Source organism: Gorilla gorilla, chromosome 9 (genome assembly GCF_029281585.2).
Source record: "Gorilla gorilla gorilla isolate KB3781 chromosome 9, NHGRI_mGorGor1-v2.1_pri, whole genome shotgun sequence".
In the NCBI taxonomy this organism is placed as follows: domain Eukaryota; kingdom Metazoa; phylum Chordata; class Mammalia; order Primates; family Hominidae; genus Gorilla; species Gorilla gorilla.
The window spans coordinates 22,095,199-22,106,703 of NC_073233.2; the positions used below are offsets into that span (position 1 = coordinate 22,095,199).

At 42.9% G+C, this 11,505-nt stretch overlaps 1 long non-coding RNA gene across 2 annotated transcripts in view; it reads left to right on the plus strand.

The window, feature by feature from the left end:
• Positions 1–9,611, plus strand: part of LOC109028793 (uncharacterized) — a 79,894-nt gene extending 70,283 nt beyond the window's left edge. For both annotated transcript variants that reach the window (XR_008669762.2, XR_010135374.1), the window contains 2 exons: positions 8,572–8,697; positions 9,414–9,611. This is a non-coding gene — a long non-coding RNA (uncharacterized lncRNA). The remainder of the gene's footprint in view (positions 1–8,571; positions 8,698–9,413) is intronic.
• The last annotated feature ends 1,894 nt before the right edge of the window (positions 9,612–11,505 follow it).

Sequence of the window (11,505 nt, forward strand, 5' to 3'; positions counted from 1 at the left end):
CGTCCAACACCCAGAGGCCCTTTGTTCATCACAGGGTGTTGTGGTGGGGGAGGGGTTAGGAATGGGAAGTGGAAATGAGGTCTGACCCCTAATTTCAGGATTAGGGAGGGAGGTAGCACCATTTTACCATTACTAAAACAGTCTTCCTAACCTTCTCTAGGTTTGAGCTACTTGATGGCTACATATTTCATCCCTCTCTTTTCAAGCCTGCAAGCAGAGTAGGAATTCTCCATTCCGAGCTGGGATTTCATGCCTCACCTTTATAGCTCCTTGCAACCATTGCTGCCACTGGCTTTGAATCTCTCAGTTTCCATCTCTTCAAATACCTGTATCTTTAGCCCCTTTAAGATGCTAATAATTTATTTATGAAGCATTATTCAAGCATAGATCCATCTGCTCCATGATGTTCACTCATTAATAATAATAACAACAGCTAACACAAATACCTATATGCATCTTATTTAATTCTCATAACAAACTTCCTTGTGAGGTAAGTATAGTATTACTATCTCCATATTTCAAACAAGGAAGCTGAGATGCAAAGAGGCAAGATAATGAATGCAAAGTCACTCAGTTGTAGAGAGTTGAAGAAATTGATAGAGCCATTTCACTAAGTCTACTTGAAAGCACCATTAAGCTGCTGAAAAGTCAGCTGGGGTGCTTGGGTGTTCTCTGGGCTCTCATCTCTGGAACTCTCTCACGACAGGCATTGTTCCTGCCAGCAAGGTCATACAGATATGCTTGTTTACTGAGTGCCTTTTATGAGCCCAGACCCTTGTCACACATTGTGTCATTTCACCCTTACAATGCCCTGCCAAGAAGGTATGGCTAACATTATCCCCATTTGATAGATTAAGAACCTGAGAGTCAGACAGTATTATTAACTTAAGTTCACACAATTGTTCTCAAAGAGCTCATAGTCTAGACAGGGGATAAACACATTCTTTAAAATAAGTAGATACAATACAGCATGGTCAGCTGATCATTAAGAGCTGTGAGAGCACCCAGGAGGGAACAGTGGTCTCAGCATGGCCGTAGCAGGAGAAGGCGGGAGGATATAGAAGAAGAGTCTGGAAAGGTGTCCTGAGGTGGCATTTTTGCTGAGTTTCTAGGGAGAGGAAGCATATTCTAGGGGAGGAAGTGGGAGAACGGCATTCCAAGGAGTCCAGGGAACAACTGTCCAGTGAGCTAGTGGTGGGTAAAGGTTGGCATATTCGAGAAGGATGAGTTTTCAGGCATAACAAGAGCACTGGATGCAATGAGGAGATGTAACTGTGGAGAGTAAAGCTGGGGTAAGACCCTGGAGGACCCTACAAGTGCCGCCAAGGAGTTTGGATGGTATCCTGGAAATTACGGGAAACTTTTCAAGTCCTGGAGGAATGTGAGAAGATTTCCGTAGGCATCATCCAGAGTGGAAGTGGGGATGCAAATGGAGAAGAAGGAAAAACAGAAGAAACATTTAAGGGGTCAAATAAAAATGTCCTGGGGCTTTTGGTGTCCCAAGACATCAAAATGGCTTGGGATGGGTATGTAATGACTATGAGTAAGGACTTCAACAATGACCCTCCAGTTTCCATATCTGGAGATTGGATAGATGGACGGTGGCATTCATTGAATTAAGAAGGAACAGCATGAGGGAGAGTGATATTGAAATGGCATGTATCAGCTGAACTTGAGGAGCCATGAGATTCCAAGGGGAAGCTGTCCAGGAGGTCAGCGGACCTGAGAAGTGGGAGAGATAGATTGAGTTAATCTGCTCAGCAGATGATAATGGAGTGTTTATCAGGTGCCAAGCACTGTGCTTAATGCTGTTGATTGAGTCGGATGGTTCAGGATCCCACTCTGGAAGCTCATAGTCTATAAGGAAAGTGGACCAGCAAGTGTCCTGCCATGTCACAGAAGCCAAGGCATGTCCTGAGTCTAAGACAAAAGCATAAAAGAAGTAATGCCTAACTCTACTGTTCAGGGAATAGTTTTTAAAAAAAAAGGCTTTATGCTTTATATGGGAAGGACCTGAGATCTGAGTCTTGAAGGAACAGGAGTTCACAGCCAGACAATGGAGGAAAGGGCATTCTAGGTAGAGGGCACAAGCACATAAAGGTACATGGAGCCTGCATTCTCAGTATGCTTGGCAGTGGATGTGGGAGGTAGGAACAGGAAGGGTTATGAGTTACAATGCTGAGGAGATCAGCAAAGGACAGATGGCAGAGAGTCTCAAATGCTATGTTAAGTGGTTTGGAATATTCTCTGGAAAGTGGAATCCACTAGAGGAATTTAAGCAGGAAAGTTACATGATTGAATTTGGAATTTGGGAGTCAGAGAATAGCAGTCAAAATTATAGGAGTAGATCTGATCTTTCAGAAAAATAAATAAATAAATTGAAGATTGAAGGTTTATTCCAGATATAGTCAAAGAACTTCATACCCTCTGGCCCAGGCTGGCCTTGTATCAAGTCATTATCATTATTAAAAACTAACTTCTATGAAGCACTTATTCAGTGCCAGACACTATTCTAAGCACTTTATATATATTTGCTCATTTACTCCTCATAATAACCCCATGAGATAAGTTAACTGGAAAACGATGGGGCCAGGACCTGGAGCTGGGATTTGAACCCAAGTCATAGGGCTTCAGAGCTGATAAGACTTCTCCACTCAAACATGCAGGCCCGTGCAATAATAATATATAACATTTGTGAAGTCTTAATAGGTATCAGGTGCCTTATTTGCACTATCTAATTTGGTCTTCATAACAACCTCATAACAGATGAGAAAATGGAGACACAGAGGGACACATGCAAGTTATTTAACTCGCCCAAGTTGGAACAACTAATAAGTGGCCAAATTTAATCCAAGCATTCTGACTCGAAAGACTGTGCATGTAATAACTTTGCTCTGCTGACTCTGTAAGTTTTCCATAAATACTAGCTGAATTGATAGATGGGTGGTTGCAAGAACAATGTTTCTAAGAATTGGCTTCTGCAGCCCTGAGATCCAAGCATTACCAGGCCAAACACCCAGATGGTGATTTTCCACCAAAGCTGAGGAGCAGAGTGTAGTGCGGCTGGCTCCTACTCCAACTAGCCTGCTTCTGTAGCCTGAACCTTGCAGGGCAGGTGGGCATCAAAGGCTGCGGGGAGTAGGTGGGACCAGCCTACCGCCCCTTCATTGGCCTGGCCCCATCAAAGGCACCTGTGCCAGACTCTGCTCTGTTCCAAGCCTGGGCAGATCAAAGGGCCCTGCACAGAAGTTCGGTTTCTGGGCAGCTCCGGTTCTGATAATCGATTGTCACTTTGGCAGTGACAGCAGAGTCCAACATGACAAGACTGCCACAGCTAAGGCTCCTGGGGCAGACATCAGAGCACAGCTCCAAAGGCCGGGAAGCTGTCTGAGGCCCCTCTGGGCCTGCACCCCTGGTGGGAAGAGAGAGAGGAACTAGAGAGGCCCCTAAGGAAAATGTTTGGAGCAAGATCACTAGAGTGAAGTTGATGCAGGCAAGAAACCTGACCTTGGCATTTATATTCCTGCCATGGAACCATGAGATCTGATTACTTCATGTGGCTCGGAACAACTGTTGACCTGCCCACATGTGTTTATTCTCATGCACACACATGCACAAACCTAAATATATACACACACTTGAATCACTTGCCCAGACATACGTACATTATAAACATATCCCTACACATGAAGATTCTCACACAAACACAAACAAAAATATTCATATACACATTCTCCTAATACCCATCATACTTGCCTACATATGTGTGTGCATATATACACATAGCACTATACATACTTACAGATGCAAATACATAGCCACACACATATACATGCCTGCTCATTCATGGGGCATATATTTTACAATATATTCTTCCAGTTGCCAGTCTCTATCTCTAACATTTTTCTCTCAAAACGATGAGAATCATCCTCATAAACAGGCTTTAAGTGCAGGAATAGCCTATGGCATAGATCCGGCTGCCAGCCATTCTCCAACTCCTCTGCAGAAGAATCTAGAGGAAATGTCCCAAATTGTACCAAACAGGATTTATGTTAGCTCTTGGAAGGGATTTCCTGCCAATAAGAGCTAATAAAAATATCAGCATGTTAGAATTCTGTTTATTGAGGAATATTTGGTTGCCAGAAATTTGAACAATTGGAATATCAATTTTGCCTCAGTTGTATGCTCTGAATCAATAGATTTTAAAAATAGTTATATATTCTGAATCAATAGATTTTTTAAAAAATATAATGGCATAGCTATAAATCAGAGGGATTTATTATAATTTGGGGAGCTGAAAATGCTTTAGTTTAAAAGGCAATTAACATCAGAGTTCAGTTTCATTGAAGATTTAACAAATGAGCATAATTAGGGCATTTGAGTTAGGATAGTGTTTAAGCACCTTCTTGCTCATAGTAAAATCACATAACTGAGAAAAGTAGCATGGGGTGCTTTGAAACCAGCCTAGGTATCATCTCCTCCAGGAAGTCCTCCCTGACTCTTCCCTGCCTAGACTGGAGTGGGCATTTGCAGTTGACAGTGTGTGTGCTGTGCCACCCAGGCACCCTTCAGGACACAGGCTCTCAACCCCTGGGCGCTAGTATTGGGTGCTAATAAGTCACAGGAGAATCTCTCTCCAGGACTTGCTCTCAGCAAAAAGAAGCCAACTCACCCACGGTTATGCCCCATCCCCGGGGCAGTGTGCCACTATAATGACTGGTTGATGTGGAGCTACAAAGGTCTGGACCTTTTGCTTAAATGAGACAATAAGAAAGGGTTGTCCCAGTTCCCAAGCTTCCTGTGGGATCAGCTGCAGCCTCTGTTGTGACCGCATCACAGCACAACTTCTCCCTCTCCAGGCTGCATTCACTCCTTCAAAGGTGTTGTTTCTGAGAATGCACCCCAATAAACCTCCTGCACCCAAATCTTAAAAGACTTAGAAACTGTCTCCCAGCAAACTTGACCAATGGCAGTGTCTTTTCTCAGTGCACCCACGTTTTTGTGTATTCCTCTCCTTTTCTCACAGCCAATACCCAAATGTCAGCAAATATATTAAAGAAATATCCCTAATCTCATCTCTCATTGCCTCCTTGGCTACAGCTCCGGTACCAGGCACCCTGACCTGTCCCCTGGCCCGTTTGCAGTAATCTCCAAACTGACGGCTCTACTTCTGCTCTTGACCTTCACAGTCTATTCACAGCAAGTTATGGGGTAACCCTGTCAAAACATCATTTAGTCATGTCAATTCTTTGCACAGAATCTTTTCGTGGCTTCCTATCTTTTTTAAAAAACATCCAAAGTCTTTACCATGCCTGCGGGACCTCCATCCTCCATGACCTGGCCCTCTTCTCCCTCTATGCCTTCATCTGCTCCTTCGTCCTCCTTCATTCATTCCCCTCCAGTCCCGCTGCCTTTCCTGCTGTTCCTTCAACACACAAGGCCCACTCCTGCCTCAGGGATCATTGCACTTGATGTTCCCCCTCTCTGGACTCCTGGGACTTATTCCTTTAGTGCATTTAATTCTCTCCCAAATGCCACCTTATCTGAGAGGTCTTCTTTAGCTTATCTAAAATGCCACAGTTCCACACCTGCTACACTCTGTCCCCTTTCCTTCCGGACATTTCTTCATAGGACTTATCACCACCTAACATATTATATACTCATTTATTATCTGGGTTTCCCAAAACTGAGAGCATGGACTTTGACCTACTTGTTCCTATGTCCCCAGTACCAGACATCGAGTAAGGTCTTAATAAATATTTGTTGAATAAATTAATTGGTTTAAAATGTTCTTTTGTGTGTCTGTCTCCTTCACTAGACGGTGAGCAACTGGGCTCAGTACTGGATCTTGTTTCTTTCAGCATAGTAAGTACCAAGCCCAGAACCTGGAACATGCTAGGTGAGGCAAGCAATAATATTTGAGATGAATGTACGAACAAATGGATGAGACCAATGTTGCAGCAAGCAACATTAGTCCTCTTTAGACCTCACTGTTCTATGTTAAATAAAAATGATACTACCATATACCCTATCTACCTCAAGAGGTTTTTGTTAAAATTTAATAATACACTATACCAACCTCAAAGGCACTTCTGAATAGCCAGGGGTTCCATATCCACGCAAAAGTTTCTGATTAGTCTTTGTGTACTGGCATCCATGGGAAATTGGTTCCAGGCCCCCCTGCGGTTACTGAAATTTGTTCATGCTCAAGTTCCTTATATAAAATCGTATAGTATTTGCATATAAGTCCCACACATTCTCTCATGTACTTTAAATCATCTCTAGATTACTTATAATACCTAATACAATGTAAATGCTATGTAAATAGTTGTTGTATTGTTTTCTTATATATATTATTATGTATTGTTATATTATTATTTTTTCAAATGTTTTTGATCCAGGGTTGATTGTGGAACCTACAGATGTGGAAAGCCAACTTATAGGGCCTGAAGGAAGATAAATCAGAGCTTTCAGATCCCATGAGGACTCCATAATGGAAGATTTAGCCAACATCTCCAGGCTGCTTTGAACCATAGACATTAGACCTTTAAGATATTATCTTTATAAAGCAAGGGTTTCTTATGCTTGCTGCCTAATAATTTCAGATCTTCTCTTCAATCAGCCTATGAATGTTTTCACTGTAAGAGATAATATACCAATGACAGTAAAAACAAGTAATAAAATGGGAAGAAAAAGCTGTCTAATAAATTATAGAACCAAAGCAGATTTCAGAAACTAGCATTTATCAGTCAAGTACTATAGACAAGGAACTGACATAGAAATCCAGGTTTTGAACAATTCAACAGTGTTCTGGAACAGGGATAGTGGTGGTGGTACAAATCATGCCTTGTACAAAGCAGAGTCCCTTGAGCTCTCTGCCATTTAGGCCAGTGCTCCAAAGATCTCCTACATTGTGGCATGTTGGCTTGTTCCTAAGAAGACTGCTTTATGGGATTTCATACATACATGCACATACTCAACACAACCAAATAAAGTTTTATAAGCAAGAAAGAAGCCCCTCCTCCCAATTTCTGCCTTTCACTTTACTAGTCCTGGTTGATGGAATCTGTAGTTAGTTACTGAATCCAGTTCTATGTGTCACTGTTGCAGCCTGGGATCATCATCAAAGGTATGAAGGCTGACATGATCCTCATCTCACTGTCGATGATTTAAGATAAACATGGCTCCCATGAATGGATTGCAGTTGTTACCCTGCATCTCAGTCTTCTCCCCATCTTGGGGACTGTGATGTGCCTGATATTCACTGCCTTGCAGCCCTTTTGCATTCCCCACAAAGCATAGGCTGGGGAAATAGTAGAGTCTGGACCTCCCTATCTAGAAAATGAAAAGGCCACATGATGATCTTAGTGAAAAAGTGACCCGGAAGGCCCTGGATGTCAAAGTGTGAATAGATGATAGCCCTTGCCAGCCTCCAACTCTAACTCTCATTCCATGACTTGATGCTATACAATCCATTCCTCCTGTAGAACTTAGATGCTACCATGGGGAGAAGGAAGAGATGGAGAAATCCCTGAACTAAGATTAAATATCTGCCAACAATGGACTTGGGTTCAAGTTTATAGAATATTCGCTTCTTTTCTGCACACCTGATCTTGTGGGTTAGGAAACTATACCAGCTACCTGAAACTATTGCAATACAGTCCTAACTGGTTCCTCAGACACTACTTCTAGCTTCTCCAGTCTACCCCCAGCAACCAGAGGGAACTTTTGAAAACATGGATATAACCACACCTTTACGGGTGAGAAGCCAGATTTTCAAGTAGGGAGATGTGTTCACATCCCGGCTCTGCCATATGTCAACTGTGTGACCTCAGGCAAGTTATCCAACCTTTGTGAGCCTCATTTCTCTCATTCCATTATGAAACAGAAGAATCCCAAGGCTGCTTCATTGAATGCCATTGGGATTCCATGAGATGATGGAGGTCCTGGCACAGCTTAGAAATTCAGTTAATATTGGCTGGTCCTTACTGTATCATGTTGTTAATCACCTCCTTAGCTTTGTGCACATGCTCCTCCTTTCCTTCCTCCCAAAAGAAAACCAGAAACCATCTCCTCTATCAATTTATTCCTTGAGGCATAAACTGGGCTGCCTTCCTCTGTGCCCCACAGGGTAGGTTTAGGGATTTCTTAGTGAGTGGTATACCTTCAGTCTTCCAAGCCCAGCTTAATCATAGCATTCATCACATATCATCTGGTGACTTCCCCATGTTCTTCAAAGGCCAGAAATAATTCTTGATCTCTGGGCCCCCTTATAACCTTGAGCACCCCTTACCCTGGAGAGTGCCCAAGGGACAAAAGAAATCTCTTCTTAAAGGCCATGGGTAAGGGAGGGGTCAGGGGTCAGATTGAGGAAGAAGTGAGCTTGCAGTCTTGCCCTCCTATGAGAGTCCTCCAGCCTGAGCCACGGGCCTAAGGCAGACTGGATCCCAGCAGGCTGGGACACAGGGTTTCCAGGTCAACTTTTATATTCCCACATGGTATTTGTTCCTTTGATCCTTGAGCAGATCAAACAAAGCTCACTAATCAATGGCTTCCCTCCCTGCCTTTCAGAGCAGATCCTCAAACACAGCCTGCATCTCTCCCTGCTCCCCTCCCACCCTCCAGTTTTCCAGCCAGAGGCATTTGCTCTAAGGCCCAGGCTGTGGCCCACCTATCACCGCTACCCAAGTAGTACAGGTATGATTGTCTGTTTAATTTCTTTAATTCAAATCGCACTAGAGAAATTTCAAGACTCACTCACTGATAAATCATGGTTACTTACCTCTTGTCTAGGCCCTTGGGCAAGGGTGCATTGATGCATCTACTATGATTGCCTGGTTATCTTGGTCTTGGAAGCACCCAGTAATGAAAGAACCCAGAGAAAGATAAACAGAGCCAAGGGAGCCAAGGTTAACCTTTCTGAGCCTATTTCTTCCTTTATGTAACTAGAATATTGTTTCCTGCCCCACCTACTTCACAAGGCTGAAATGAGGATTAAGCAAGTTAATGGCTGTCAAGGTCCACCAGGAAGGATGGAGTTCTAGATACATACTGGGTTCCTCTAGTCCTTACATATTGCAAAAGACTTGAGTAAATCTTCTGGAAGAGCTAGGCTGACCAATCTTCCTGACTTACCCAGGACTGAGGGATTCCTTGGGATGCCGGAATTTCTGTACTAAAACCAGGAAAATACAAGGCAAACCTGGCTGAGGTTGAGTTGGTCACTCTACACAGAGGTAGCACTTAACCAGTGTCTGTCCTGGGCTATAATGGTCCCCCTCCAAAACTCATGTTGAAGCCCCAGTACTTTAGAATGTGACTGTATTCGAAGATGGGGCATTGAAAAGAGGTGATTAAGTTAAAAGGAGGCCAACAGCGTGGGCTCTATTCCAATCTGACTGGTGTCCTTACAGGAAGAGGAAATTTGAAGAGGAAAAGAGGCACCAGGGATGAGGACACACTGAGAAAAGACCATGTGAAGACATGGCAAGAAGACAGCCAGCTGCAAGCCAAGGAGTGAGGCCTCAGAAGAAACCAACCCTGCCGACACCTTGGCCTTGGACTTCTAGTCTCCAGAATTATGCGAAAATAAATTTCTGTTGTTTAAGCCACCCACTCTGTAGTATTCTGTTATGGCAGCCCCAAGCAAACTAATACAGTATCCTTGAAGAAAGAAGAATTATAAAACCTAACAGTTAAGGGGCAGTTAATTGACATATTAACTCATTTAGTCTTCTCTTCACAGAAACTCTCTATAGGAGTTATTACCATTTATCACCATTTTACAGAGGAGAAAACTGAGGCACAAGAGGTCAAGTAACCTGCTTCAAAGTCATAACTAGTAAGTGACAGAGGCAGTTTCTTCACTCTCAGTCCTCTAAAAAGCAAAGCCCAAGGTTAAAGTGCTGACATTTAGTAGAAGCAAAATCAGGGCCTTGAGGGTGAGGCCCAGGGGGTAGTAAGAATGAGTTGAAAAGGGAAATGAGGCAAGAAAATATGCAATGTGATGTACAGCAGCTGGCCACCACCTCCCCATGATCCTCCCTGAGACATAGCAGCTTGCTGGGTAGGTAAGCTGCAGCGCTTGGAATTCCTCTAGATCATTTGCAAGGAGAAACCATCTCTAAGGGTAATGGAGAAGGGAAGGGGAGAGAAGGGAAGGAGTTGTTGAATTAAGTTTGCTTACAGCTGCCTCCATACATATTATAAGTTTGGCCTAAAAGTTTCTCCATACATAGTGAACCATAAACTAACTTTATATGTAAACAGACTGTAACCTACTCTTGTAACAAGTACCAGAGTCTCAGCCAACCACAGGCAGCTGACTGTTCAAAGCAGGTTCAAATAAGGCAAAGGCCCAGCTGTAACCAATCCAGCTGTTTCTGTACCTCACTTCTGGTTTTGCTAGGTCACTTTCCTTTTTCTGTCCATAAATATTCGACCATGTGGAGTAGCTCTGAACCTATTCTGGTTCTGGGGGCTGGCCGATTCACAAATCGTTCTTTGCCCAATTAAACTGTGTAAAGTTTAATTTGTCTAAAGTTTTTTCTTTTAACTGGATATTTATGTATTTGGCTCCTCCTTTTTCCCTTTCCCTTTTCTCACTGGTCCAAGGGATCCCCACTATGGGAAGCTAACTCCCCTGTACTTCCATCATCCAAGGCCCATCCCTAACATTTGTGGTACCTAGAGCAGGGATACCAAGGAAGGCTGCTGCAGACTAAGCTGTGTTCCCCAGAAGTCATATGTTTATGCCTTAACCCCTAAAGTGATGGTATTTGGAAGCAGGGCTTTTGGGAGGTAATTAGGTCATGAGGATGCATTCCCTCATGTTGGGATTAGCATCTTTATAAAAAGAGACTCCCCTCCTGCCCCCTGCCATGTGAGGACACTGCAAAAATGTGGCCACAGCAAGGACAGCTCTCACCAAAAATCAAATTAGTCAGCACCTTGATCTTGAACTTCACAGCCTCCAGAACCATGAGGAATAAATTTCTATTGTTTATAAATTACTCCATCTGTGATATTTTGTTGTAGCAGCCAAAACTTACTAACTACAAGCTTACAACTTACAACTTACAACTACTAAAACAGCCCAAGCTAACTACAGACTCAAACACCATACATCTAAATATTTAAATGTCACACATCAAGAAAGCAAACTTGAAGAATAGAATGTTTTCACTCTTTCATATTATCAAATGCATCTTTATAATGACCTAAAAGGCCATATTACCTGGTGGTAACCTGGAGATGGGCACCCTGGGGTGTCCATGAGGGGCACTTCTCAAGACTTTGAACTTAGCCATCCCTCCTGCCTGCTGGATTGTGTCTTCACTCCTCAGAGCAGGGCCTTGTCTTTTTCTTAGGAGGATAATCATAAAAGCAATAAATAAATGCTCCATGTTTATCACATTAAAGAAAGAAAGGTGAACAAATACCAAAGAAAGCATTTTCATATAAGACATACTCAGAAATATTATCAGCTTAAGCTGAAGAATAAGA